The 27754-nt window shown below is 42.3% G+C and overlaps 1 long non-coding RNA gene across 1 annotated transcript in view; it reads left to right on the top strand.

Annotated features, from left to right (window-relative positions):
* The window catches only part of LOC120750227 (uncharacterized), a 52549-nt gene that overhangs the window by 20728 nt on the left and 4067 nt on the right, over positions 1-27754 (top strand). The window contains exons 6-17 of the long non-coding RNA XR_009207643.1: positions 2658-2833; positions 6314-7312; positions 7551-7673; positions 11238-11342; positions 11779-12029; positions 12675-12806; positions 13428-13549; positions 22747-22932; positions 23845-23946; positions 25491-25615; positions 25855-26052; positions 26624-27625. This is a non-coding gene — a long non-coding RNA (uncharacterized LOC120750227). The remainder of the gene's footprint in view (positions 1-2657; positions 2834-6313; positions 7313-7550; positions 7674-11237; positions 11343-11778; positions 12030-12674; positions 12807-13427; positions 13550-22746; positions 22933-23844; positions 23947-25490; positions 25616-25854; positions 26053-26623; positions 27626-27754) is intronic.

Here is a 27754-nt window from a genome sequence, read left to right as displayed (position 1 = left end):
AAGTTTATTAGACAAGGCTCGTTGTCAGCTCAGGGTGACTTTAAAATAGCGAGCAATCTGTATGGCTGTAAGCAGTGGGGAGTGCATCACTCACTGATGACTGAACTCTGACACTGCCCAGAGACAATTCAGAATAGGAGTTTAGAGTATCACTAGAGATGTGATTTCCAACCTGGTCAGAACGAGCTGATAGCAGCCACGAAAATGAAACTATATAGATAAGCTTTGGCAATATATCCCGCCAGTGTCTTGCAAACTGTTGAGCACTTAGCACCTGCTTGCTACTGTTTTACACATCCCTTCACTGGGAGAGGCTGTGCTTTAACACAGAGTCTGGCAAATGACTCAGAAATTACAATCTTATGCAATAACTGCAGCATTTCAAACGTTGCTTTGGTGCTTTTAGTGCTTCGTAGGTGCTGTTCACACAGGAAGTCAGGCAGGCTGGTTTAAGTAGCTGCACAGCTTTGTGGTAATGGGAGCAAGAGAACCTCTAGACAGGAATCCAGCTACAAAACACTGCTAGCCATGAAATTCTCAGCCTTAGGTCTTCCTCACCAACTGCTCCATGAAATGTCTGGTGATAAGGTCCATGGATGACCAGCCACTGAGTGACCATATATAGGATGGGCTGAGATCTACTTTGCAGCCTTGTTCCTGATCACTTGACTGGACATTGACAGCTTTTCAGGAGCTTTCTTCCCTTACCAGTAAAAGAGAGAAAATCAATGTTCTGAGCTGAATCGTGTCCCCATTTAGTTAAATATCTGATCACGCTCTTTCCAATGAATACTGAGACAAAGATGACGTTTGTCACTTCATTGTGACATCTCAGTATGTTCAGGAAAATGTCTTTTCTGAGAAACTTGCAGGACAAAAAACGTTCAAGCACAAATTCTGCACTTAGGAAGCTTCCTTCTGCGTGGAAAGCCTGTTCTCTAACAGGCCATCCAGTTACCTCACGTGGAAAGAGACCTTTCATTCAGCAACCAGATCACTAAAATGCAGAGAGGAATCTCCTTGTTCTCCACGTGCTTCTCTTTTGTGGGCTATACAGCCAAATTATCCTTCCATTTGAAAACCTGGTTCTCAGTTCTGGCAGCACCACCACCATTTCTGTGTGATATTAACCCAGTAAAGGAAGGGATGTCAGACTGGCAGCGTACAGCACTTAGAGGTGACAGAGACATGAACGTGTAGTTCACTAATAAAGGTGAGCAGGAGGATGAGCTTTTGTTGTTCTATAGAATACCTTGGACAGGCTCTGAGAAGGCAAAACCTTTCTTTTTCTTAAAGTTTAAACTGTTCTAGATTCCTTTAAGACAAGAAATTAGCAGCAGGTGAGTGAGTGTTGCTTTTCCTGTTCTAACAGACTCCCCCCGAGCTGCCAGAGACGTTTTGTGACCTCTGGCACGACTCTTTCAAAGGGGCTGCAGAGCCAAGATGAGCCCAGGCTGCTCCCAGAGCGCCTTGGATACTATCAGTGTCCATGGAGCTGTTCAGTGGGAGCCTGGCAGGGTGGCAGTGACTTGCAGGGCTTGTTTGGCATTCCCTGGGGCTGCAGGAGGTCAGCTCCAGCACTAGCAGAACCCACTGCAGCTCGCAGCGCTGTGTTTTGGCTGTGGCTTGTGCTTAAAATCCATCCTGGGCCAGTAAATGGCCACAGATTAAAAGAACGGCATACTGGTACTGATTAGGAGTGCTCTGTGACCTACTTGGGAGAGCAGAAGGGATCTACCATCAGGCTCAGCTGGAGACTGTAAAAAAATGGATTGAATTTATCACTGTAGCCTGCCAGCGGTCTGGGAAAAGAAATCTTACTTAAGGCACCAGATTGTTTTAAAATAAAAAGAAAAAAGACCAAACAAAAATGCCTATATAGATTTAGATGGAAGATTTTGTCTTTTAAACTGGACCCCAGCACTGAAAAAACCACAAATTTTTCTTTTTACTGTTTTAGGAGCTGGTAACTTTTTTTTTTTTTTTCCCATTGACTCCAAAATGAGTATCTTAACTTTTAACTTTGGTGGGTTTAAAACAAACAATTGGAATATGTGTACTTGGAGCCAGATCTATGGTTCTGTGAAATTCAAGGTTGGCTCATACAGTTTGAACTTCCTGTAGGAATAGAAAATATGTTCCCTGGTAGCACAGCAGTGTGTGGCTGTATTGAAATTGGATTTGTTGTCCCCTGATCTTGCTGGGTCACAGCGTGTCCCATGGTGTTCTAAATACCCTCAAACTTAACACTGGGGTGGCTGCAGGGCAGTGAAGGAAGAAGAAGGAAGGTCAGGCATGATCTGCATGGATAAACCTGGCACAAAGCCCATATGGAAGGGACAGTGATTGAAAGGATCCTGGTTAACTCTGCATAGCCCTGCGGTGGGTCTGTGAAGGAGCAAAGCCTGGGCTCTGTCTCCTTTTCAGCTGGTGGTGCCAGCTGAAAGTTTTCTGTTAATTTTAGATTTAGATGCCCACATGACTGTGGAGTTTGATGTTTAACTGTATCGTGTGTCCCCTTCTAGCACACTCTGAAATGACTGAATAAAAGTAGATTCACACAGGACTAGTGGAAATTTTGGTTTTCGTTGTTGCTATTGTTTTGCTTGGCTTTTTTTAAAAAATTAAGTTAAAGAGCACCATAAAATCTTTTGCAGATTCTGAAGAAATCTAAAGTGCTGCATGTGAGGCCTCACTGCCACCTCTCTTTTCAGCACAGGGCTGGTGTTCTGCAGCTCTGGGCATGGAGTGACTTGACATCCTGGGAGAAAATGCTGTCCTGGTCAGGGGGGCTGCTCCCTGCATTTAAACTGAGAGCTGCTTGACCCCCCAGGTAATTTTTTTATTGAGGTTACTCTTGTTTCTGGCAGAGTGAGCTTCTCTTTCTCCTGAGCTGGCTGAAACACAGCTACCAATGACTATTGTAATCTATTAACTTCCTTTTTGGGGGAAAAGCTAAAGAAAGCCTAAATCTGAGTTCATGTCTGGGTCCTGGGCTGAAATGCTACTGAGCCTGAGATTAGGGATGTGTGCATTTTTGAAAGCAGTGGATTGAAGGCCCAAGTTATGAATTGCAGCATTTTTAGACCCTTATTGAAAATATATCCCATTAATTTCAGAGGAAAACCGCTCCCACGCCAAGGAGTGCAACTGCAGGAGACCCATTTGTGTGTATGCAGTTGGATCCAAGAAAAACTGAATCCAAAGCGGCCGTGGCCCAGGATGAAACTTGATGCTAATTGTACATAAATAGCAGAGGGGCTGTCATATGACAGGCTATGATCAATAAAACATTCCTGGTGGGACTAATCTGCATGTCAGGTGTCCTTACTGGGACAGAGTGCTGGCACTGCTGTGTACCCTGATTTCAGAGTTGGTCAGCGTTTATTCCTCACAGAAAATTAATCTCTATTTCTTTTCACTAAAAGATCTGGGCAAATGAATGAAGCATTCTGTGGTGTAGCTGCTAGACGCTGTATCTATAGTTCTGATAAAATGGTGTATGTGTAAAAGTGCATTGTTTCAGTAAAATTGACTTTTTTCCCCTTAATAAGAAATTTAGGATTTTTTGCTTCACCTAATTAGAAAACAGAGCTCAGCCTTGATAGATACTATTCTTGAGGTTTTTTTCTTTGCACAGTGTCACATGTCTGGAATTATTCTGAGACACAAGTGTGTTTTGCAGATAAGATTTTTAATTTTTTTTTTCACAAGGAACAGTTTGGTGCTCTTTGTGATCACATCACGAATAGCTCATTGAGAATTTGTTGGCTGATTTTTTTTGTAGATCCCAGTTTCTAATAACTTGCAGCTACAATTGCCTGTAGCCCTAATGCTACAATTAATTCTGAAACTTGACGTGTAGGGAACATTTTTCCTTACTAAAATTAGGTAGAGTTGTATTAAAATGATAATGGGGAAAAAGAAGTGATGGCTGCAGAGGAAACTCTACAACAAGAGTTAAAGTTCTGATAATGGCTAAAGAGTGCCGGATGTGTGATTTCATTCAAATGAGGAGGAGGAACCAACCTAAAGAGAGGTGTTAAGAAGATGGGCACCTGAACTGGAGCCATTAAATATTCTGATAGAGAACACTTCCTGCTTGTGAGAGTTCCACTGACTAAAGTCAGCGTGATCAGATTTATTTTTATATAAATGCCATCTTCCTTTTCATAAGATCTCATCCAGAATTTTGTTACAGGACTTTGCTACAACAAAGTTAAAATCTTTCTGTGTAAATGCTTGGAGGGAGAATTGTATGAAAATTGGTGCGTTATGAAAGGATGCTGCAGGAATTTTCCTCCACCTTGACAAATTTTAAAACGACCAAAAGGAATAACTTTTAGTTCTCTACACCAAAGAATCGGAAGTGCCTGCACAGAGAAGTGGCTCATGAGGTGACCCCGTTAAGAGCTGCCCCTCCATGTGACAATTCCTGCTCTCCCCTGGCTTTGGAGGATGTTTTTGGCATCCTGCAGGTTTGGGGGTTGCTGCCCACTGCCAGCTCCCAGCTCTGTTTGCAGCCACTTCTGGCAGGGGGCAAAAGTCTTCAGTAAGCGGAACAGAGTGAGGCAGTGTAGGAGTTATCGTGGTGTTCTCTCAAAATATCCAGTGTTTTCCTCTCTTCCCTGTGCTTGTTTTCCCCTATTGCACGAGGGCTGGGTGAGGCTCTTTTGGAACAGAGCACAGGTGAAGGTCCCTGGGACCTTGAGCGCTGCTCAGAAGGGTACAAATAAGGCTTGAAGGGTGCTCTGATTTGGGCCAGGCAAGAATTTATCTAGGATTGGGGGAATCCTTGGGGATTATCCAGCTAAATATTTAGCTACTGAAGAAAACCTTCTGTTCTCATTTATACCACCATTTATCATTTTTGCTGCTGAGTCCCTTATTTAAGACTAAATTTATGAGTCCTTCTATTAGATCCACCTTCCTTTTGTAATCCTGAAGTATCAAAAGCAAGGCAACCTTTTTTATTATTATTTTATTTTACTCCAGGCAATGCTGCAATCTTTTCTCTGGCCCTCTGAGGAACATCTCAAAGCACAGTGCCCCACATCAGGCATCATTCACAACTTCCTTCTCATCCAACCCAAGAATCCCTGAGCTGTATTTCCCCACTTCCCTTCTCTCAATAGTCCATTTTCCTTCCCCACCTTCTCACATTGCTATCCTGGCATTCTCTTGCATGTGATATTTATATAGTTCTTAGCTGTAAATGGATTTCTTCTGGACCTAGAATGGTCTGGGAATTGCATTACACTCCAAGGTGACTTTCCCTGCAGTTACAGCTGTGTTCCCTGTGCTAGCATGCACCAAAGTCCTGGCTCTACCCTGCTCCTGTCATATGATGCATTTTTCCTCTTAAACAAGGGATTTCCTTAAAACAATTGTTATTTTTAGCCTAAAATCTCCTGACAGTTTCTGATGTCGCATTTTGATTCAGCTCTTTCATCCAAACAGGTGAAGAAACCTTTTCTATTTTACCCTGAAACTGTTGGCGTTTGCTATTTAGAAGTCTTGAGCTTCTGGGATCGTCACAGAGCTCCTGGCTTGAAATCCTAATCTAATTCTGAAAGGGGGATACAGATTAAATTAGTGTAATTTGCCTTTAAAAGTTTTCCCTTTCATGTGATAATCTGATTAGAACTGAGGCACTCTTTCATATTTTATTACCCACAGAGAAGAGGTTTATGCCAGATTCTTGCCTCATGTTTGATTCAGATGTTGGTAAGTGGGAAAATATCTCAAAAGGGTTATTTGTGTGCAGCTTTCTGAGCCTCTGTTTCAACATTATTAATATTTCTCTAGAAATAAACCTTTTTCTGAAGGCTCAAAGGCTTTATTGCATTTGGATAAACATATAACTTTTCACATCACTTCCAAAGTGCAGCAAGAAGGTCTCTTGTGAATTTTTTTCGTTTTTTCTTTATGAATTACCATGAATAATGATGGAGTTATGAGTGCAGCTCAGTGCCAATCCCCTGCATAAACTCACCTGTGCTATTGGAGAGAGCAGGGTGGTGACTGAATCGTGACTTTTTTTTTTCTTTCTAGGAAAGTTTTGTTTATTTTACAAATTTCAAGAAATATTTTCAAGATGGTTTAAAGAAAGCATTTGGGTTTGTACCTTAGGTAAATGACAGGCATTTGACCTCAGGTGCAACCCAAACATAAACAATATTTGAAGTGAGAGGAGGATCAAAACTACATTAGCTTCACCTTGAAATGGTTTACGTCAGTACTCACTTCTTCACAACGTTGCATTTTTTATTAACCTCTTTTGTCTCCATGAATTCCTTTGTCTGGACAATAGAACACAGTGAAGAACATTTCGGTGGAGTTACTGGAGGTGATGGGCCTGACTCACCATGACCGAAACTTGTGAGGAGTGATCATCTTGGTCAAAGTCAGTCACAACAGAGCTGTCCAGATCTTCTTTGGGCATAGGAGAGATGAGAACCCCTCTGCTCAGGAGAGTGGGACGCAACAGATACAAATTTGAAGGGATTTCTCCCTGCACTGTATAAATGTACTTCTGTTTGTTCCATGCTCAGTACCCATGCACTCCATGCAGCAGGGAAGGATTCCATAAAATCCAGACAGTTGGTGTGTGTGTTTCTTGTCAAGGCCAGTGGTATGGGTGTGCCTTATCCCATGGCCTTTATTGCAGGCACTGGGAACGTCTCAAGGCAAGAACAGGGTGTTTGGGAAGTGCTCGGCATGTTATGGATCCTGCTGGGAATAATAATAATAATAATAATAATTAGGGGAAAAAAAAAGGATTTCTACGTTTTTAGCATGATGCAAACTGTCAAATCTGCTGTGGGAAGTGGTGATCAATTGAGTTGAAATATGCTTGCATTCGGTGTGGCATCTGAAAGTGTTAAACCTTAAAAAAGTTTTCATGCTGCTGAATTCTCCCTCCGGGGAAAGTCACTGGAAGGTTGGGACCTGTTGCTCAACACAGAAAGAAGCAGAGCACAATAAAATTTTGAGCATCTTCCCCTCAGGCCTCAAGGTTCCAAGTCCTGTGAGAAGATTGGGTTTTGCTGAATAAAGGGGGTGATAATGTTGCATTCCCTGCTCAGAAAGCAGCTGCTCGGGCTGGCATTGGGAGAGGAATCCAGAATCCTGAGGATCTTCTGGCTCCTCTTCTGCTCCACAAGACATTTAGAGAAGCACCTTTTCTGCAGCAGTAAGGATGACACGTGGGTGGAGCTGTGCTTCCAGGAATGCTCTTGGAGCATGTGGGAAGCTGGGCCTTGTTTTTCCCTCTTGCTTGTGGTCCCTGTGCCCACGTCCATTGTCTCAGGTAAACAGTTGTGATTTCTCTCTCCCTCCTCCTCCCTGTAGAACTGGAACATGTGTTCCACTGGGCACTTTCAAAGTAGGTTAAGGGGTTGTCTGGTGCTTAAACATCAAAATAATGTTGTGACCTAGTAGGTAAAAGTGGGTTTTGAGGCATTGGTGTGATTCCAGGTAGTTCTTGTGAAATGGATCTGCAATCGGCCCCTTGGATCTTCCTCCTCTTGTAAATTATCTGTTCTCAGGTTATGCCACCCAGCTGTAAATGTTGCTGATTGTTCACATTACCCTGTGAAGCTTCATTTTGGTCTTCTGCCTGACTGGGACTGCAGCAGAGTTCTGACACAGCTGGTTACATCTCAGCCAGGGTAAGAAAAATGTATTTTCACATGTCACCAACCACCACATTAGTTCATAGAGGTCTTAACTCCCAGTCCTCATGTGCTGCTACTTTTGACAAAAAAAATGAGGTTTGTTGTTAGTTGTTCATTTATACACAAGTTTGTGGTGAGACAATGGGGGAGATTTTGTCCACATCAACTCTAAATCCTTTATTCTAGTTCTTGTCAGACAACAGAGAAAAGGATGCAAGAGAGTAAAGTTCAGTGGAGGGGAAAGAATACTGATGCCTTGAGGTGCTCATTGTACATGGATATGGCTGTGTCACATGCCTAATGCTTCACTTTCTCTGGGATTCTGAGCCCGCAAACCTGATGAGAAATTGATTTTCCCATTGAGAACTGGAGCACGTGTAGTTCATAAATTCTATATACACGACTTATAGCGTGAGCAGTAGGTTCCCTTCAGCTTGCTTTACTGGTACTGCTTTTTTTGCACAGCTGGAGTTTTCTTGTTTTAACAGATAATCCCTTCTGAGATGAGTAATGGCACAGAATATTCGAGTGGTTTTCTCCCTGAGCACTCAAGGACAAATCAAAACAAAAGAAATGTGAGCAGTCACACCCAGTGTTGCATGTTTGTGATCATTATACACAGGGCACTGCTCTTGAGAATTCACTTGGAGTCACTGTGTTATTTTCAACTTCAGTACTTTTCATGTGGCCAGAACTGGATTTAAGACTTTTAGTGTTTCCCATTTGTAATATCTCTTAAACACCACTTTAAGGGAGATGTGCACACAAGAAGTTCCACTGGTGCTCTATGTGTGCACTTCTTTGGAGGATCACTTGGAGGTTGGGTCCTTATGCTGCAAGGTATTGAGGTGCTGAGCATCCTTTTTTCTCCAAAAAAAGTCCTCAACAAGCCAACTTCCATTATCACTTTACAATAAATAACTTTTCAGACCACTTTTTAAAAAATTCCTTTTTTAGTTCTGTTTGATTTTGCCAAAGGCCCAGTTAAAAGCGACGCTCAGCGGTCGCATTTTGAGATCTATTCAGGCACAAAAAGACACCTTGGAGAGCTTTCAGGAGTGTTTCATATTTGGAATGTTTTCCCACGTCCAAGTCTCTTCTCTGCTGCACGGAAAGCAACCCCTGTTGAGAGCAAAGAGCGGCTGAATTCCAGCGGCTCTCTCCCCGGAGAGTGTGAGGCTGTTAGAACTTGTTCTCGCTTTCAGCTCGGTCATTCCGTGTTTTACTCCCCTGCTCTCTGGGATCTTGAGGAGGAAGTACAAAATATGGGGGTAATTTGAGTACCGCTCTCCAGTCCTACTCTTTCTATCAAGACTGACAAGAGAACGGCTTTAGATCACAGAGGAGCTCTCAGATTCATTTCAGCTCCGTGCAGGGACACTCCTTGTGTTTATTTAACAGCACTTCGAGTCGCTGAGCACCAAAATAAATTATTTGCAGAAAAGCCCTGAAACTTGTCTGTGATAAATGTGAACCTGAAGACTTCCCCTGAGCTAGGTCTAACATGAACTTTATTCACTGTAGGGATCATGTTTATATAATTGAAATTTTTGACAGATCTTTTCACATTTTGTTTCCCATTACATAAGCAGAACAGGTTATTGATGATGAAAAAAATGGAAGGTTTTGATTTACAATTTTTTTGTTGCTTTGTTATTTCAGTATCCTACATTTATAAGTGTTTAGCAAGAAGCTAAAATCTTTAAATGAAAGATTGTTCATAGAAGTAAATAAAATACTGGCAGAACCACCTTCTCACCCTGTCCATGGGTGTGTCTGACAGTTTTCACATTTACCAGCTTCATTTCCATCAAGATAATTAATTGCAGAGTTTTGATGTATTATAGCATGACCAGAGACGGTGTTTTGGTAAATATTGCCAAATTTGTGAGGGTTTTAATTGTTATTAGGCTAAAAATACTAAGAGTTCATATTAAAACTGCAGTTCTAGGAATATGGTGATTTGATATTTTTCCCCAACCATGTACCTGGTATTTCTTATTTGTCCTTTTATACTGACAACGTTTATAAGCAATAATGCATCTCTACAAAAACGTGCACTAAAAATAAGTCATTAAGGAATTTAGGCCTCCAACTCTTTTAAATCAATGCTAGAATAAATTTGGCAGTAGATCACAGGTTTGTTTAGAAGATGAGGCTGAGAATTTCCTACAAAATTGTCTGTTTAACACTCTCCTTAAATTGTGGGTGTGATTTCTGTGCTCAATAGACACTGATGCTCTGATTATGTCAGCTGAAAGGTGGAGGCAACGAAACTTCATGGCATTTTGTTGGAGGGGCTTTTGGATAATTGCTCTGCTTCTCCCAGAGTTACCACAGGAGAACATCAGAAGTCTCGAGAAATTCCAGATTTCAGGTTTGAATAAATAATGCTCAATGATTAGCCCACAACTATTTTGCTGCATGTCAAACTTCCTAGTGACCGGTTTGCCACGCTACAAAGCAGACTGGCAGGCTGTCTCTATCTGAAATACTGGGAAAGGTCTGAGCTTTAAGATTTCATTGTATTAGGACGGGCAAGCAAAGCCTTTGAGCAGAGCTGGCACCTCCAGTGGCTTTAGGAGTTCACAGAGGGTTGGAACAGCTGCTGTAAAGTTGGGTGATGTCACACCGAATGTTTTGGATGTGAAAGCTGCCTTTGAGCGTTCAGAAGCCTCTTAAAAGTTTGCACTGTTCAAGCTTTTCAGAAAAGCCGCGAGAGCCTCATTAAGGAGCTCCTACTCTGTGTTACAGAGGAAGCTTTGCCTCAGGAGCGGTGACCAGGACAAAGAGCAGCAGCTCTGGAGCAGCTGTGAACAGTCCCTTTGAACCTCATTGCGGTGTCACTTACTCAGTGGGCATTAATAAAGTTAAACTCTGACGACTGGAATTAAATCTTGCCCTAATCTCATCCCCCTGGCTTTTTTATGCCACACCACCCTCTGGCAGTTGCTGGGGAAGACTCCTGGAAGAGCAGGCATCTATTTCAATTACAGAATTTTATATACAAAGAAAACAGCTCAAATATATTCATCTTTATATTTTGGTCTTTTAACAGAGAAATCTGCCAAGGTGTTGTAACTCGAGTTGTTCATCAGAAGAATTTATTTTGCTGTTGGCTGAAGATCTGTGCCTTTGCAGGGTCGTCTCAGTGGCTTAGCACATCTTGCAAACACTTCACTTCCACCTAATTTGCTTGCAGCAGCAGTGTCAGTCACTGCAGCCTGTGAAATCTGCGTGGAACCTTCCTTCCTGTGCAGCCATTTGGGAAAGATCCCTTTCCTCTGCAAACAGAACAGAACCCATCGGTATCCTGGAAGGAAGGACGGCTCCAGAACAACTTGTCTCTGTGTCAATGACAGCTTTGAGTTCAGTCAGAGGCAGGCAGAGATTCAATTCTTTTCTAACATGTAATTTACACCTTTTTTTTTTTTTTTCTACACAGGGATGATTTTTCAACTGGTGGGTTGGGGTTTCTCTGAGTTCTTTAGGGAGATTTATCAGTGATGTACAAACCCATTAACTTTTGTTTTGCTGTGACATTGCCTGTATCTACAGCCATGTGAAATCCAAGAGCTTTGTTTACAGTCTTGGGTTCCAAATAATTCTGTGGTCTCCAGCATCCTCAGAAGCCAAGGTCATCTAGGATCATTTGGATAAGAGGTAAATGAAAAAAAAAATCACACATCAGCCATAAACTGAAAATGGCACCTAGTGGTCATTTAGAAGCGATCCTTGAGTATTTACTTTGTGGTAATGGGCCCTGAGTTGTCTCAGTAAAACATTTTTTTCCTCTTTTGCTAATTTACTTATTCAGTTTTAAAGCAGTGAGAATATAAACCCATGAGAAGTTACTGTAACAACACCACAACCATACTGACATCTTGTTAATCATTTTAGCCGTGGGCCCAGTGGTGAACACAAACACAAGGACTCCTTATTTTATGGGAAGACTGTTTTTGCAAAGAATCCTGCATCATTTGGAGCGTGTTAATTCTGTTCCAGATGTTTTACACCCTACCTGATAATCGTAAGTTGTGACATGAAAGAAATATAGAAATAACTGCAACTCTGACTCTTCTTTGTTGATCTCACAAAGGTGTGTGCTCGAGCCAGCCACAGGTGGAGAGAGCAGAAACAAACGCCTCAACGAATCAGTGCAGAAAATATTCCAGATCTGTGAGCGTTTTTGCCCAAGTGAGGAGCTGAGGATTAAACTTCAGGAGCTGCCGGTGCTTTAAACATTTCAATGGCAAGGTCACATCCAAGTGGCTTGTAGCCAATATCGCTTATCCTGGCTTTTGTACTTGCCTCAGTCACAAAGGGGGAACACACACATGCTGGAAGAAGGTAATTGTTGCAGATTAAAGCCTCATGTAAAATGAAAGAGCCATCCAAATTCTTCATAATTGCTTGGCAGGAGTTCTAATAATGCAGGGTTCTCTTTTATTATTATTTTAAAATGCAGCCATCTACCACAGACTAAACAAAAGTCCCCCAAGACAATAGGAGCAGCCTGTGAGAGGGGTGTGTGGAGCTGCTGTGCACAGCTGGAGCTGGCAGGTGAAACACAGGCACGCAAGTTCTTGTTCAAATAGGAAGATTTGGGTTTCTTTTACTTCCCCACCCCGTTTAACTCCATCTCGTATTTTAGCCGAAGATAAGATTTTTGTTGTTCTGCCATATTTTAGATCTCTTGTTGGGAGAATAAAAAAGGCCCAATTCCCTGGTGCTGCATGGCTGTTCATTGTGGAAACCTAACAAATAATAGTCATTCAACTTATTTCTTGTGAAACTCACATGCAGCAACTATTGTTGATGTGTTATATGTGACAACAGTGTTAAGACATTTATAAAAGACACCTTGATAATTTTCTTCAGGGTTGTGCTTGAGTAAGTTACACACCAAGGATGTTTTCTTGCAGTCATTAGACGCATTTCTTATTCCATTTGAGTTTTGCATGGGTGTTGACCCCTCCATGCTCCCTGTTTCAGCTTCTGTTGTTCTTGGTGGAAGTCGACTCCTCTTAGTGCGCTTGAAAAATGCAACCCAGTGAGGCTTCCACCTGCCCAGTCCTCAAGGAAGTGTCAGCAGCCTCTGATGGGAAGAGGCCTCCTAATTCTGAGGTGATTATTTTTGCTTTGATGCTCTTTAGCGCCCTTGTTGGCATATTCTGATCAGCATGATCCCAAAATAAAACTAATTCAGGCTGATAGATGCTGTCACACATTCAGTGTGGACGGAGTTCGATGAGATTTGCCAGTTTGCCTAATACTGAAACATTATCAGCATCTGCTTTAAGTGATAAAAAGCCAAAACGTTATGCTCAAGTATGTAAATGCAATATATTCTCCCAACAAAGCATTGAAATAAAATAGCAATAAGAAAAATAACTTAAAGAGGGTTTTTAAAGAAATCACAAAAATGCCAACTGGACTTAATTTTTCTGCATGAATTTCTGCCAAAATCATTCAAATTTTTGTAATTTCCTTTTTTTTTTTTTTTTCTGAGCACTTTTTGATTCAGGCGACAGTGGAATTTCCTGTTTTGTTTTTGTTTTGCTACCGCAACTAAAGCAGCCAACAGCCAAGGTCATTGCAGAAAACCAAACTTTCAGTAAAATTTGGCCAAATGCGTGCTTGCCCCATGTTTGCAGCTTCTATTCTCTGACCAATTTCCTTTTGTGGTGATTTGGTCTTTCCAGAGTCTGCATGTTCACTCACCTTCACGTTTCTTCTTGTCCACAGGGAGCCCTGTTTCCCTTTGCAGAGCCTGTTCCAGTGGGGGATGTGTATTTTTAATTATCTGCTGCCTTTATTTGAAGAGGTTTGTCCCTGCACTGTACAAATGTACTTCTATTTGTTCCTTGGTGAGTACCCATGCACGGCAATTTCGTTAAAGTTGTAATTTGCTTTCTCCAAATATTTGCAGGTATTGCTGCTATATCTGTAACAGAAATTCCTGGGGAAGAGCACTTGAAACTAATCCAGAGTTGTTTTATTTTTTGAATTGTGCCTGGGCATGGATCAGTTTCTGATTTTAAAGAAGAACTTTTTCTGTAGATACTGAGATTCATTTTTCCTGACGCTTTTCCGTAGCTATTACCCTCATCAGTGGAATATAAGAACACAGTATGATGATGATGGTAACAATAATAATAACAACTTACTTATTCATCCTGAAGATATAGTTCTTTCTGTTTGTTTTCAAGAGGCTATTCAAAAAATAAGATGAGCATCTGGAGAAAATATATTTGTTAGTGATATAGTTGAAATGTGGATGTTTGTCTACCAGTGTTAAAGCAACGGTTGGGAGGAGGAAGCTTTGAAATGTTTTTGATTCATTGCTGACTTAAGGGTCCTCCATAATTCAGAACCTCACAGAACTGATCCAAAGCCCTCAAATCCTTGGGATCCCTTCCCATGGCCTCAGTATATTTTGGAGAAATTGCCATCCACATGGTTCTCCCTTCCTGAGCAAGGGCAGGTCTGACAGCGTGTTTGGGATCACTCTGGAGATACCCATTGTACAAACCTCTTTTGTGTGGGGCTGCTTGGCCAGCAGCATTTATCCCAGTTTTAGGGGAGCTATCAAGGTTTTTGTGGCAATCAGACCTCCCCCTCTCACATAACACCAACAGTTTGTCAGCAGAATTGTGAAAAGATGGATAAAAAACACACCGAGAAAGTTCTCCAAGTTCCGCTTGTAACAGCTTGGGAATAACAGCAAGGTGTTGTACTGGGTTCTTGGGCTTTATCAATTGCTTGTAAACAACCTTCAGCACTTGGTGCTGAGGAATCAAAGAATTTTTCTTTTAGTGCTATTTTTAAACACAAAAAAGGCCTCTCTGCTAGGTAACAAAAGGATTTTAAGCTTCTACTGGATGTGTTAGAAAAAGGAAATATCCCTTTTGCCACTGGTTGCTGCTTGTATATTAATGCTCAGCAGGTTATTTCAATAGCATGCATGTTGAATTAATATTTTATATTTGTTGTTGATGAATTTGCAGTGATAATTGAGAGGTTTTGTGACACTGGGCTTGTAAGTTCTTGGGGTCACTTCTGTCCATAGCTGAGTAGAATTGCAGATTATGTAAGCTTTTCCAGGTGCCAACAAAATGAGGAATCAAGCTCACAGCACGAGTAGCACAGGAAGCAGAGCAGGAACTGCAGGAGAAAGGTCTTGATACCTGCAGTTTACCAAGAATCTGTTTTTTTATAAAAAGGTGCAAAACCATTTTGAACTCCTGTGGCTGGAAATAAATCCCCTCAGCTCAGCAGGGATGTCTGGGAGAGCGAGGACAGGGCAGGATTGGCATGCCTGGGGGCGAGATGTGATTCTCCTATCTCAATTGGGGTCAGCAAAGTCAAATAAGGCAATGGGACACGGGGAGAAATGTCTGATACTCCAGGCATGCTGCCTGCCAACATTAAGCAGAGCTGCCCTAAAAAAGGATTTAGTAATTTGCCCTGCTGCGTTTGAGATCCAGTGTTTCGCAGCACTGGAAATGGGAGTGGTTAATCAGGATGTTTTGGGTGGAAAGTGTTCCCCCTGTACCCACTAAAGACATGAAAAGGGAGTTTTGCTGTAATGACTCTAAAGGGGCTATGATTTGATTGCACATCATCTAACCCCACATTTCTGGGCTGATTCACGGCTCCATTTCTGCCTGATTGACCTTCTGGAGCCTGGAGGAGGCAGATTTGGATTTTTGCCATGTTTGTCAGCATTAGTATAAACAGCATCTCTAAAACATCGTGAATTCTGGGTGGTTCAACAGAAAATTTGAAGCACAAGGAATCTGAGGAACACTGATGTGCCTAAATCATTCTGTCATTTAAAATATGAGTAGTTTGAGAGAATTTTGGTGTAGAGTGTAGCTTGAAAGATGCCACTAAGAACTTTTTAGTGCCTGGTACAGTTTGAGGAAAAAAGACTGGGAAGGCAGAATGCAATCCTGAACGTTGTGGAAACAATTCAGTAATGAATTGCAATTTATTACAGTTTTTTACAGCAGATACAATTGCTGTAGTTAATAATTGTTTGTAAATAGGCGTTGTCCTAGTTTCAAAACCTGCCTTTAAATTTTTGGCTCGCAGCATTATTGTACCTGATAGTAAAATAAATGGAGCTGAGCTTGGCTTAGGTTTGGTGCTTTATTGGGCTGGAAGAGATAAGGTGCCTGTTCCTAAAATGATGAAGCAAGAAGGTCTGAGGTCTTTGAAAATAAAACTGTAGGGAGTAGTAAGAAGGAAAAGATGCGTAAATGTCTTATAATCACTGTCAATACTTGGGAAAACTATTTTTTTCTTTCTAGTAGCCTTTAATAACATTTAAGTTGTATTCTAAGGTATTGTTCTGTAATTTGAAAATGCCAGCTCTGTTGTTTTTTGGTAAAAATCTTCCACACTTCAGTGACAAATAATTTCCCCTTTCCTAGCTTTCTTGCTTTCAGGAGCCTCGTGCAGCTCATCTGTGAGCCCTTTGTAACCAATTCCAAAGCACACTGAAATCTTGTCAGCACCAGGGCTCTTTGTAGGGCACCCAGGACAGGACAAAAGATGCACATGCAGGAGTGCAAAAGGTCATTTGATCAGTGTGTCACCCTCTGAGGGGTGGGCTGAGGTGTGAGTGCTTCACAGTGAGATTAAATTTCACTTTATAACCCCTTCTGGATATGGGGGTGTTTAACTTTCCCTCCCCTGCCTTCCAAAGAGTGCCTGCTTCTGCAGAGAACAGACCTGTTCCCCACTGCTCCTGCCATGGAACAGAAAAACCCAGGGGGTGTGTGGAAGTACCTGCAAAGCAGGCAAATCTTTAGGCTGACTTAGGCTGGCTTGGAAATAGGTTCGACAGAATCTGCCAACTGCCACCTTAATAGGCTGAATTCAATAACACAGAGAAATTGCAGTGCCTAGGAAATGAAAAGCTGATCTCTAATTAACTCCTGTGTGCTCGGCATCAGGCAAGAGAGGAAAAAAATAATCCAAATTAAACAGCAGCCTGTTTCTCATCCAGAAAATTTCGGGCTAGAAACAAACATCACGAGCTGACTTTTTGAAACATCACACCAAGTACAGAGCTATGTAAGGCTCTGGCCGGGCCAAACTCCAAATTTCAGTAAACTCCATGTTAAATTGAGGGGTGTTTGTTCTGATTTTTTTTCCACACATCGAACTTGTACTGCCTTTAAATTCTGTATCTTTAACTGGGAAGTCTGTGACAGTAATAAATGGATGAAAGTGGGAAGTTTGAGGACAACGTGCAACTAAAGAGGCACAGACACCTTCTGGCCCTCTTCAGGAAGCTCAGCCTTGTCTGGTACAATTTGGCTTTTTGAAACGTTTTTTCTAGTACTTGTAGGCTGAAAGGGATTTTGGTTACCATATCTGGAAAACACCGGGATGAAAATAACCCTGGGAAGTCCTTCTGAGACCTTTGCAAGTGAAGTTTTCCTTTGTCATATCCTCAGAAAATGCTGTGTAAGAGAACGTTAGCACCTGCTGTGCCTCCCATAACTATCCCGAACTCAGCACTGGATTTTGTGTTCCTATTTTTAAAAGCCATCCTGCTAAATAGGTACAGAGAATGTTCCCTCTGGAAGGGGAAGGGAACAGCAGCGCAGCGTTAGGGGAGCACCGTGAACTTGGCATGCCTTGTATCAGCTGAGAGAGTGAAAGGAGGCAGATAAGAGAGCTGAATAAATTGGCGTGGGGTTGGTGTGCACCACGCTGACTTGCAACTCCGGCAATGTCAGGGAGGAAAAACTCTTTTTAAGTCTTTCATGTAGCGTGAATCACCTGAGGGAGGGCTGGAATCGTCTCTGAAGGAATTTATCTCACCTACTGCTTAAGATGGAGCAGATAAACCTAAGGAAAATACCTTGCTTGGCTTGCAAGCGTTAGAAAAGTGTCCGCAGAAGGAGATGGCAAAGCAGGGATATTGCAACCAGACGTGTGCCTGCTGTCTGCCAGGATTGCAGTCCCTTTTATAGAAGCTAGCAGCCTTGCCTGGAAAAAGAGCCAAGGAGTTGCTACAGCTTTCGAGAAAGCAGGGAAAACAAAGAGAAGGGAAAGCCACACAGAGCTCCTGTTTGGACAAACTCTGTATGATTAGGCTGAGTGTGTTTGGGTGAAAAAAGTGGGGAAAAAAGTTCCAGCTTAGTGGTTCCTCCCCCTTCCCCAGTCTTTTTTTAATATGTGCTCAGCATTGATTCACTGCAGGGCTTGTCTGTGCTTAAACTTGCCTGCTTTAATTAAACTGATCATTTAAATTGATGTTAATACCTGAGTGTGTGCAAGCATTCAGTACTTTGTATGAGTTTTGTGTGCCTTTGTGAACTACGAAGCGGATTTAGCCAGTTTGATGAATATTCCCAAGTGTGTTTGGAGAGTCTAAATTACCCGGAACCGGTTTTTCCCATTCTTTCACTTTGTGTGTGTGTAAATGGGAAGTGTGTTGTGCTGACAGTTCATTTGGGATTATTCATGACTGCAGAGATTCATTCTGAAACTCTGTGAGTAGTAGGAAGGGGTTTTTTGTGTCTTGATCTTTGAGTCTTTTCTTGATTTATGTTGACTTCTGGGAACTGGGCAAAGATACTGGACTGGAATTCTAGGGAAAAAGAATTGCTTGCTTACATCTGTTTGACATTTTGTAGTCTGTGTGCATATAAAGGATCTAGAATCTGTCATTGATTTCTCCTCCAGCATGAGACTGGCAAAAAACTGCAGCTTGCTGCTTGGCAGAATGCTGATCATGATGTCAGAGCACGCAGGCACCCACCCCATTTATACATACATATATATATATAAAAATATATTGAAAAATGGAAGTGGTTTCTACATTAAATGAAGTGGCTTTCAAGGGAGAAAAGCAATAATGAATCTAAATAAATGATACAGAACTTCTCTAAAAGGATCATAAAAATATAAGAGGGTAGAAGCATGGGCTATTGCAGTGGTGTGATTTAAGACTGCGAATCCATAGGAGATGAAATGTTTAGAGAGAGATGGAAACTTGTAGTTGCAGTGAATATTATCAGGTGACAGCAAAAGTGGAGAATGTGAAAAAGTTCTCACCACTTGTATTTGCAATAGCATGGGGAAGTTTTATGCCAGTTCGTACTGACACAGGTCCACGAATCCAGTGTTAACTAAAAAAGTACATACAAATACTCGAGAGTTCAGCTGCAGGGTGGCACATGCACAATTGAGTAGGGGATAAGGAGCAGTGATGGGAAGTTCTGGGTGGAATCGGAATAAGTGGAATTATTCCAATGTGCAGGTGAGAAACTTCTTCATCTCCTCTATTAATTTGACTGGAGGCTGTTATCTGCTTTGGTTTGTTGTACCTTTAATGAGCATTTCAGGAGGGAAACCGAGAGGAAAGCACCTGTGGAAACTGTTTTGTTTTTTAATATGAACTAATCTAATTTGTAGTCTGGGTTAGTCTGCCACCACCATCAAAGGTTATCACTTTTCTTATGAGTAAAGAAAATCCCGAGTAGAGCAGGAGGTGTCTGATGCAGTGAAAAAGGCTTTGGAAAGGATCTCCACGTTTTACTTGCACACGAGCTAACTGGGAACACGCAGGAGTGGGAGCAGACCTCAGCCTAGACGTGGCACACGCAAAGCAGCCGTTTTACCTATAAATAAACCAGGAGCCTCTTCTCCAGCGAGGCGTTTTGCACAGATATGCCACGGAAACGAGCTGCCGCCGGTACCTTGGTGTTCAGAGTTAAAGTACGTGGTGGTAGCAGCGTTCACGGGCTGCTGTGTCAAAGTCCCGCCGGCATCGGGTTTCAGCCTTACGGCTGGAAGCACTTAACGCTGCAAGAGTTAAATCCGTCAGCCTTTCTCTTCCCGATCCCCACGAGTGCCACAGGTCTGTATCTTAGGTGGAAAGCAAAGCGCACTTGATCAAAAACATCTCCGTGCAGTGATTGTTTTGTTTCCATCTCTTTGTAAATGTCTACATATTTTTAATGATTTAACTGGGGGTGGGGAGGTGGACTATCTATTTGATCTCCTGGGCTGGTTGGCTTTTTATTTTTTTCCTTTCCTTTTTTTTTCCCTCCTTCGATTTGTGGTTTGGTTTTGGCTTGTTTGGCGTGGCTCTTCCCTTCTCGTTTTCCGCGTGAATCCGGGGAGAAGCAGCAGCAGGAATCGCACGGATGGCGGGCTGGCTCAGGGCCTGGGGACAGCCTCTCAGGGTCCGGGTGGTTCTGGTGGCTCTGCTCAGCCCTTGGCGCTCACCATCACCAGGAACTCAGGTTTTCACACCTTTAATGCCTGTAAATCGGTCTTTCTGTCTCTTCTCCTGGATGGCAGCTGGGCACCGAGGACAGCACAGCGCCTTTTAAAGGAGCCTCTCACCCCGTTTGGGACACAAGCGCTGCTCCCTCAGAGGAGCTCTGTACCCCTTCACTCCCTCCCTCTCTTCATTCCTCAACAGGACAGCCAATTCCAAAAACAAAAGGAAAAAGTTTTAGTTCTACTTAGTAGGTCTTGGCATTCTTGTATTTCCTCTGTGGCTTCTGAGATTTTGCACTCACTTGGAGGAAAATCTGAGGGGTTGGATGTGCGTGATCTCTAAGCTCCCTTCCCAACCCAAAGCATTTTATGGTTCTGTTTCCGTGATTTCACTATCCAAATCGGTAATCCAATTCTTCCTTCTCTGCCTTAAGGAAACCAACCAAAACAAAACAAAAAATCCACAGTAGGTGTTTTTCTCAGTTAAACACCCCCAAACAGCAGCCAAACAAAAATAAAAGCAACCCCACAAACCACACTAAAATAAATACTTCAACCATAGTTGACTGTTCACACAGGCAGTTCTAGCCAGGTATTAGTTCTAAAGTTATGCTATTAGCTCAGAGAAGGTTCTTGAAGCTTTTCTTCTCAGTTTAGCCACTCAGATCTCAGAATGCAGCTTACTTGCTGGTAGCCCCATCTCCAGCGGAGCGATGTGTTAGTAGAACATTCAGTCTGTTATTTCTCTGACCAAGGAACCCTCCCTTCTCGATACAACCACTCGTGTCAGAGGCGTCAACGTTAATGACAGCCCTTTTCTCATCGCAGCCCTGCGCTGGTTAAAAGGATCTTTCAGATAAACCTCATCTCCTTCCAATAAGGAGAGCACGAAACGGATTTCTGCCAGCACGTTTTGCTGTGGGACAGGGGATTTCTTAGTTCTCCGCAGCTGTGGCCTTTCTCGCTGGCCAGGGGGAGGATAATGAATGTTCTCCCTGCTGGTCCCGGCTCGGAGTGTGCGCAGCAGGCAGTGCCCGGGCTGGGGGCTCGGGGGAGAAAGGATGCTCTGTTGATAAGGCAATAATGGGCGTCTGCAGCCTCGAGGGAAACTTGCCAAAACCTTTCTCTAGTAACTGCGGGGATTATCTAAAAATCAGTAATAAAGGCTGTCACCGGGGGAAGGGAAAATACAGCTTCAAGGGAAGCCAAATTCTGTGAATGCTCCAACCATGGAGGATTTAAGGTAATTGTGAGGCAAATCAGATTGAGGAAAATTGTTTTAAAAAGGGACCCTTAGCTGGCAATAAGGACCATATGTTCTTTCTCATCTCTGCAGAAATAGCCTTTTTTTTAGCATATCTACCTCCGTGAGTAGCTGCCACAGTCTTGATTCTTAGCATCTGCAAACATGCTCGTAGTGAAAATAACTAATTGCCCTAAATGAATATGTTACATCGGGTTTTGTGGCTGCAGCCTTGTTTCACCTCTACTAGACTGTGAAGTGTGGCATTTTAATCTGCAACACGCAGGAACATTGGGATAATTCTCCTAAAGTCAGTGGAGCTCTCTCCTTTTGTGCCAGGAGTGATTTTGGCTCATTTGTTGCTCCGTGTTCTTCCTCCCAGATGGGCTGGAGTGATGATGCCATCTCCTCTCGAAGCACTTTAAAACACCAGCTTGGTTTGTCTGTGTTTTAACACTGGATCCTTCCAGAAAAGCAGTGATTGCTCTGAACACTGAAATCAATCAGGAATAACAGCTACCAAAGAGAGCTCTTTAGTTATGCTATTTAACACTGCCTTAATAACAGAATCTGGGTAGGACTTCAGAAACTCTGACTTTTGTTTTGTTTTAGGGGCAGGGTTTGTACTCAGGTTACTTCATTGTAGTGCCCAGGAGCCTTCAGGTGTTTAGATTCACCATGAAAAATATCAGAACTCCATCTACTTCCTCAGAACTGGTGACCTGCAAGGCCTTTTTGTGGCCTTTTAAAATGTCTGCTTCCACAGAATAAGTGGGATTTTATAGAAAGTTTGGCTTGGTGTTTTGGGAGACATCTACATGCTGTTAAAAAAACCCAAAAACCTGTCAATTCATCTCAGAAGGGGCAGGGAATTGTGTTTTTGTTTTTTTTTTTAATTTTGTCGTGACTTTGTTCTGGCAACTGCATCAAATCCCGAAAAATTAGCAGCCAGCAGTGTGAAGACCAGCTGCTACCATCTGCCTCTGAGTCTTCCCAGACCCGTGCCATTAGCACTTCCTTTTTTCCTTTGCTTTTCCTCCCTCTCTCCAGTCTTCATTTCAAAGGTTATTAAATGAAATCAATTTCAGCCTTCCCTTAGCCTAATGCTTTCCAAATTTTCTCTTCCCTGGCTCACTGTGTCTCATCCTACAGGGATATTCTTGTCTCCATTTTAACTTTAACTGCTCATTTGAAGTGCTTTCCTGAAGCCCAGACTGATGAGAAAAGTGATTCTCCTAAATATAGGTAATAAAATAAATCTAATTGAAGGCACATGCCTGGTTAGCTGAGAACTGGCCTTTTACAAATTAGTGCTAGATTAGATTAAGATTCAATACTCATTTGGCTGGGACACTTACCTACATTTTTGTTCTGTTTTTGTTGAGGATACCAGCTTGAGAGGGTTAGGAATTTTTATTCAAGACAATTCCAAGGTTTCTACTTCTAAATGTAAGAATCCTTTATGTAATACTATAAATATTAGGTGCATTAATTTCCGTCTTAATTGGATTAGAACTGTACCTCATGTATCCTTAATTTTACTTATTCAGATTCCTTAATTTCACATAGGCCTAAATTGCACCCGGATCTTGGCAGCCAGACAGCTGGACAGAAAATTACTGATACAATTTTAACACCTCGGTGTTTGACAGAGGATATTGCTGGCCTAAAGGATGTATTTTTTAATTACATTCAAAGAAAACTTCAAAACGCTTGTTTGTTTACTGCAAGCCATATTGCAATAAGGACCTGCAGGTAAGGTGTGAATCTGGGCATTGCTATTTCCCTAATAGCAGGAGTTTTAATAAAACATTAAAGCATTGATTAAGAGGTACTCTTTCTATTGAAAGTACTGTTCTTAATTCCTTTTCTTTTTCCCTGGGGGAGAATTAGTCACCCTGTAGTGTTTTTCTGAAGTAGAAGGTAAAAACACTGATAAAATCAGGTTGGAATCAAGGCTAGGTCTTTATTTAAATATATGATACTGTGCCCATAAGGCTTGTTTTTAATAAGAATGCAACTTTTTCTGCCTCAACCACTTGGATGATAAACTCTTGGGAACTATTTTTGCTCCGTAATTCCCAGCAGAGCCTCGGGCTCAGTGGTCATGAGGTGCTTCTGTTCTGTGGATGTGATTAATCCTGGTGATTTCATCACATGCAAACCTCTTCCATGCAGCAATGAGAATTTGGACTATGGTTCCAGAAACATTTCATTTGGCTTCTTTTCTGGGCAGAAATGAACAGGAGCCAGTCCTGCTCAGGATGCTGCCCCATGGAAATACAAGAGCATTTGGGAGCTCTTAATAAGGGAAGCAGAACTTGGTTCTTGGATGATGATCCACTGGTGATCCTGACAGAACACTCTTCTTTACTGAAGTGCTCCATTCCTTGGGCTACCTAAAGCTTGTCTAGGAAGAGCTGCAGAAATAAGAGAGCATTCCTAGCTCTCCAGCTCAGCATTCTCAGCTCCAGGTGGTTTTCCTAATGTACCAATCCTAATTTCTGTTGTGGCCGTTGCTGCTGGCATTGGGATGTTTTCCGTGTGAGACAAACCCTTGGAAGGGATGTGAAAAGAGCGCAGGTGTCTTGCTCTGTTGAACAGATGTTGGAATGATGTTGAACAGTCTTTGTCAGTATCAAAACTTACATCTCTCATTTTTTTCAGCTCCACTGGAACCTTCTTCTTGTCGCTTCTTCTGAGTACAAAGGTGTGCCAGTAAAGTGAGATGGATCAAAAATCAAACTATGGAGACCTTCCTGTTTCAAGGTAGTGCTTGTCAGACATAATGTTTTGGGGTTTTTCTCGTGTTCCTGGCAATGTTTTTATGGCAAATTGTGAAAACTCATAGGTTTGTGATGGAGAGGTGGATTTCTTTTCATATGAGTTCACCCCATTCCTGACAGCAACTTATTCATGAAGAAAGTCTTACTGACTTTACCAATAGAAAATCCCCTCTGTGGAGAGTACAAATTATGATTCCGTGAGGTATATTGGATTTTGTTGTTATTGTTCTGATGAAAACCTGTATTGATCTTCTGCTATTTCTGCTTTTACTGAAGAAGAACTGTGCACTTTATCCAAGAAAGATCCAAGAGGGAGAAAAAAGGGAAATTTAAATTAAAGAAAGGTACTAAAGCCAACGTTTTTTGCCATTACATTAATTGTAATGGAACTGTGGTTGGTAAATCTGCCTTTTGCTCTTCCTAGAAATAGTGAGCAGGGGCATGTGCTGACATGCAGCTTGTTCCACCTCTGAGGAGTGTAATTCTGTTCACTTCAAACTGCTGTTCCTGACTTTTACTGGTGCAAATGATAGCTCCATAACACCAAAGTAAATTTGAGGCTGTTTGTTACTCATGAGGAACAAGACTGCATAAAAATTCACCTTATTTCTCTTGGTGCTTATTAATTTTGTCTTGCCTCTGGGGCCCATGTTCATGTGTTACAAAAATCCTAGTGTTTCCTTTATCTTCTCCTCAAAAATTAAGAGTTATATTTCCTTTTCTGCTTTTATGACTGGTATCTGTTGATGTATAAAAGAGAAAAAATTGTTGTTTCTTCTGTTACTCTGTGAATGCTTCTTAGCAAAACAGGTTTACTGCATAATTGAAGAGTTGTAAAACTGTGTGTTTAGAAGTTTTATTTTTGATAGTACTAGAGAGTGTAAGGTGGAAATAACCCCAAATTAGTTACCCACTTCAAAAATCCCATTTTTTAATTATTTTTGAGATGAGACAAAGGGTTAAGAGAATATAGTGTTGATACTATGGATTATATCTGCTAGGTATCTTTAGCTTTTTAATTGATGCTCTCAAAGAACTCAACGTGGCAGTTTGCCAAGATTTTCACTTCTTGATGACATCAGTGGTAACAAAAGGCTCATGGTTCATTATTAATTTGGTCTGTTGACAAAACTGGATGCTTGGAATAATACCACTGAGTTTGTCTCGTGCTGTGAATCCCATCTTAATAAAATACCTGTTCAAGGAACAGGTGAAGTGAAAGTTAGGTGTTCCTTCTTGGAATGTTTGTGAGCTTTTACCCCCTTAAGTAAATATTTTTCTCCGTCACACCAAGTTTTTCTGCACAGTTGGTGCCTGCTTTGAACTTCTCAGAAAGAGAACAATAAGTAAACAGCATAAAGCATTTTTATCCCTACTCTCTTCCTCTTTAACGCTGTGCTGTGCCTGTGCCAGGGCTTTACCTGCATGTCCTTTCGGTGAGGCACTCTGGAGGGAGAGGGTAGCTCTCACTGCCACTGGCTCGGGGTTGGTCTGTCCCTGTTTCAAGGGATTTACTTTCGATTTTAGTGCTTGGGACCAGCTTCCCCCTAGTGGTTGGGATGCATCTCTTGGTGGGCTTGATCCAAAGCAAATCCAGTTTGAATTTTCCAGAGTACTCCGCGTGTGGGAGGCCTGTCTGCCCAGCAGCCTCGGTGAGTACTGGGAATGTGGATGGGTATTACTTCTACTTCAGGGATGGAGAAGCAGAAAGTCCAAGTCACTGTCCTGTCACCCCACAGTGGGTCAGAAGGAGAAGCCTGAATCCTGTTTTCCTGCTCAATGGGTTCTGAGTAGTCACTGTATCCACCGCCTTAAACTTTGTATTCCAGCCCCCTGCTCATTATAGAGGAAATCCCTAACACATTTCCACGTCTCCTTTGTCCCCCCATAGCTGTTAGACCCATTCTTGGGAAGGAAACAGTGGAAGAAAGGAACATTTAGAACCCTAAAACACTCTGGATGTCTGGCAGCAAGACAATATTAATTATACATGTAGCTGTGTGTGGAGAAACTCGATAAAACTCTGCCATTTCTCAATGATCCAGGAGAACAGCTTGTTCTGGAGAAGGCATTTTCTAACTATAGACAGGTATCAATTCCTGTATTAACTGCATTGATTCCTCCCCCTGCTAATGCATCTGCTGTCCTGATGAGGTGACTCTGACCTGTCACTTCACTTTGTTGGTGGAGGGGGTGAGGAAAAGTGGTTTTTCACAGCGCTGCCAATGCACAGCCGCTGCTCACCGGTGCTTTGAAACATTGGTTGTGAAAACAACAGATCATCCCCAAAGTTCCCCCATTTCTGGTCACTTAAGCAGCACACCACTCTATTCCAATTTCTTCCATCACCCAAATACGTTAAGAGGGTGAAAGCAGTCAGTCTTGGATGCTCCCGGATGTTATTTTTGTCTCTGACTGCAGATTTCATTTGTTCTAAAGCTGGTGAGCTCTGTCATTGTGGGGATCCCCACACTGGAATGGACTCCAGGCTCCCCTTGCCTGGGAAGCATTTCCCAGAACTGCTGATGTGATTAAGCTGGGAGGAACTCCAGTGCAGGTGAAATCCAGCCTTTGGAATTCCTTAAGGGAATGGTTGGAGAGAGTGTGAAGTCAGTCTTGGGTTTTTCAAGCACAGTTTAATTTTTTTTTCATTTTAAAAGATTCCAGAGGTTTGAAGATGCTTGTAAATCATCCCAGCAGGAACATTGAGCATCATAGTCTTAAGAGCATCCTCTTGGCCAGAATATTCCCCTACAGCTCTGGGAGAGAGGGAAGTTGGGAAGGAATCCGAACGGAGAGACAAGAAGTGAAGAGCTACAGTCTCCAGTGGCCTCAGCTGAGGGGTCCAGAGAGCCCTGAGCGTGGATGTTTGCTGCAGATCTGGAGAAAGGCAGATCTGTTCTGTGTCCCACACAGCTGCAGAGGGGAGGCTCTCGGCCTTTGGACATGCTGAGTGCCGTGGCTGCCAAGAGCTTCAGAATGGAATCAGCACTGCGCTTGGGCAGAGCCAGGGATGGGGAAATGCAGATGGGATGTCATTAACATCGATGTGCTGGCCAAGGAAGAGTTCTGTGTGTTGACAAGATAATGTACAGCTTTAATAGAGCAAATTTCTACAGTTGGCGGGGACTCTGACTTCCTTGTAGAGCATACTCAGCTATAACATTTATTTTCACTGTTTAAAATGAGTCCTGAGGAAGAGGTGGGTGAGAGCCGGTTCCCTGTTTCCACCAAAACACAACTTCTCCAACAAGGACCCGACCTCCCACCTCACTTTTTGAAATCATTGCCCAGACTCCTGATGCTGAGCAGGAAACATTTCGGCTGTTTTTCAAAATTAACCTTTATCAGGTGGTGTCACTCCCCCTTCCCAGGGCAGAGGGAATTAATTAAATGAATTAAATAAATTGGAGGACTCAAGAGCCTGTCTGGGAAGGGATTCTGGATGGAGAGAAGGAGCAAACCCAGAGGACCAACACTAAATGCAGCCAGATGTTCTTCTGAAATGGAAGAGTTAAAAATCCAAGCTCAAAAGGACAAAGAAAGGGGAAAAAATGAGAAATCTTGATTCTGAGGAATGAGAAGCTGCTTATCAGAGGAACTGTGGATGCGTGATGCCAGAGTGGGGCAGTTTTCTCTCCAGTTCCTGTGCTTCCTCTGAGGTGGTTTGACTTTTGAAATGTATAAAAGAAAGGTGACTTGTTGTTTGTTCCCTGTACTGGGAGACATGGAATAGGAAGAAGGGGCAGATTTTGCACCAATAATGTTGCAGGAGTAGAGGCATTCCTTTA

Source organism: Hirundo rustica, chromosome 3, assembly GCF_015227805.2.
Source record: "Hirundo rustica isolate bHirRus1 chromosome 3, bHirRus1.pri.v3, whole genome shotgun sequence".
NCBI classification, from domain to species: Eukaryota; Metazoa; Chordata; class Aves; order Passeriformes; family Hirundinidae; genus Hirundo; species Hirundo rustica.
Note: the sequence above shows the minus strand (reverse complement) of the source record. Positions and strands in the feature narration are given on the sequence as shown.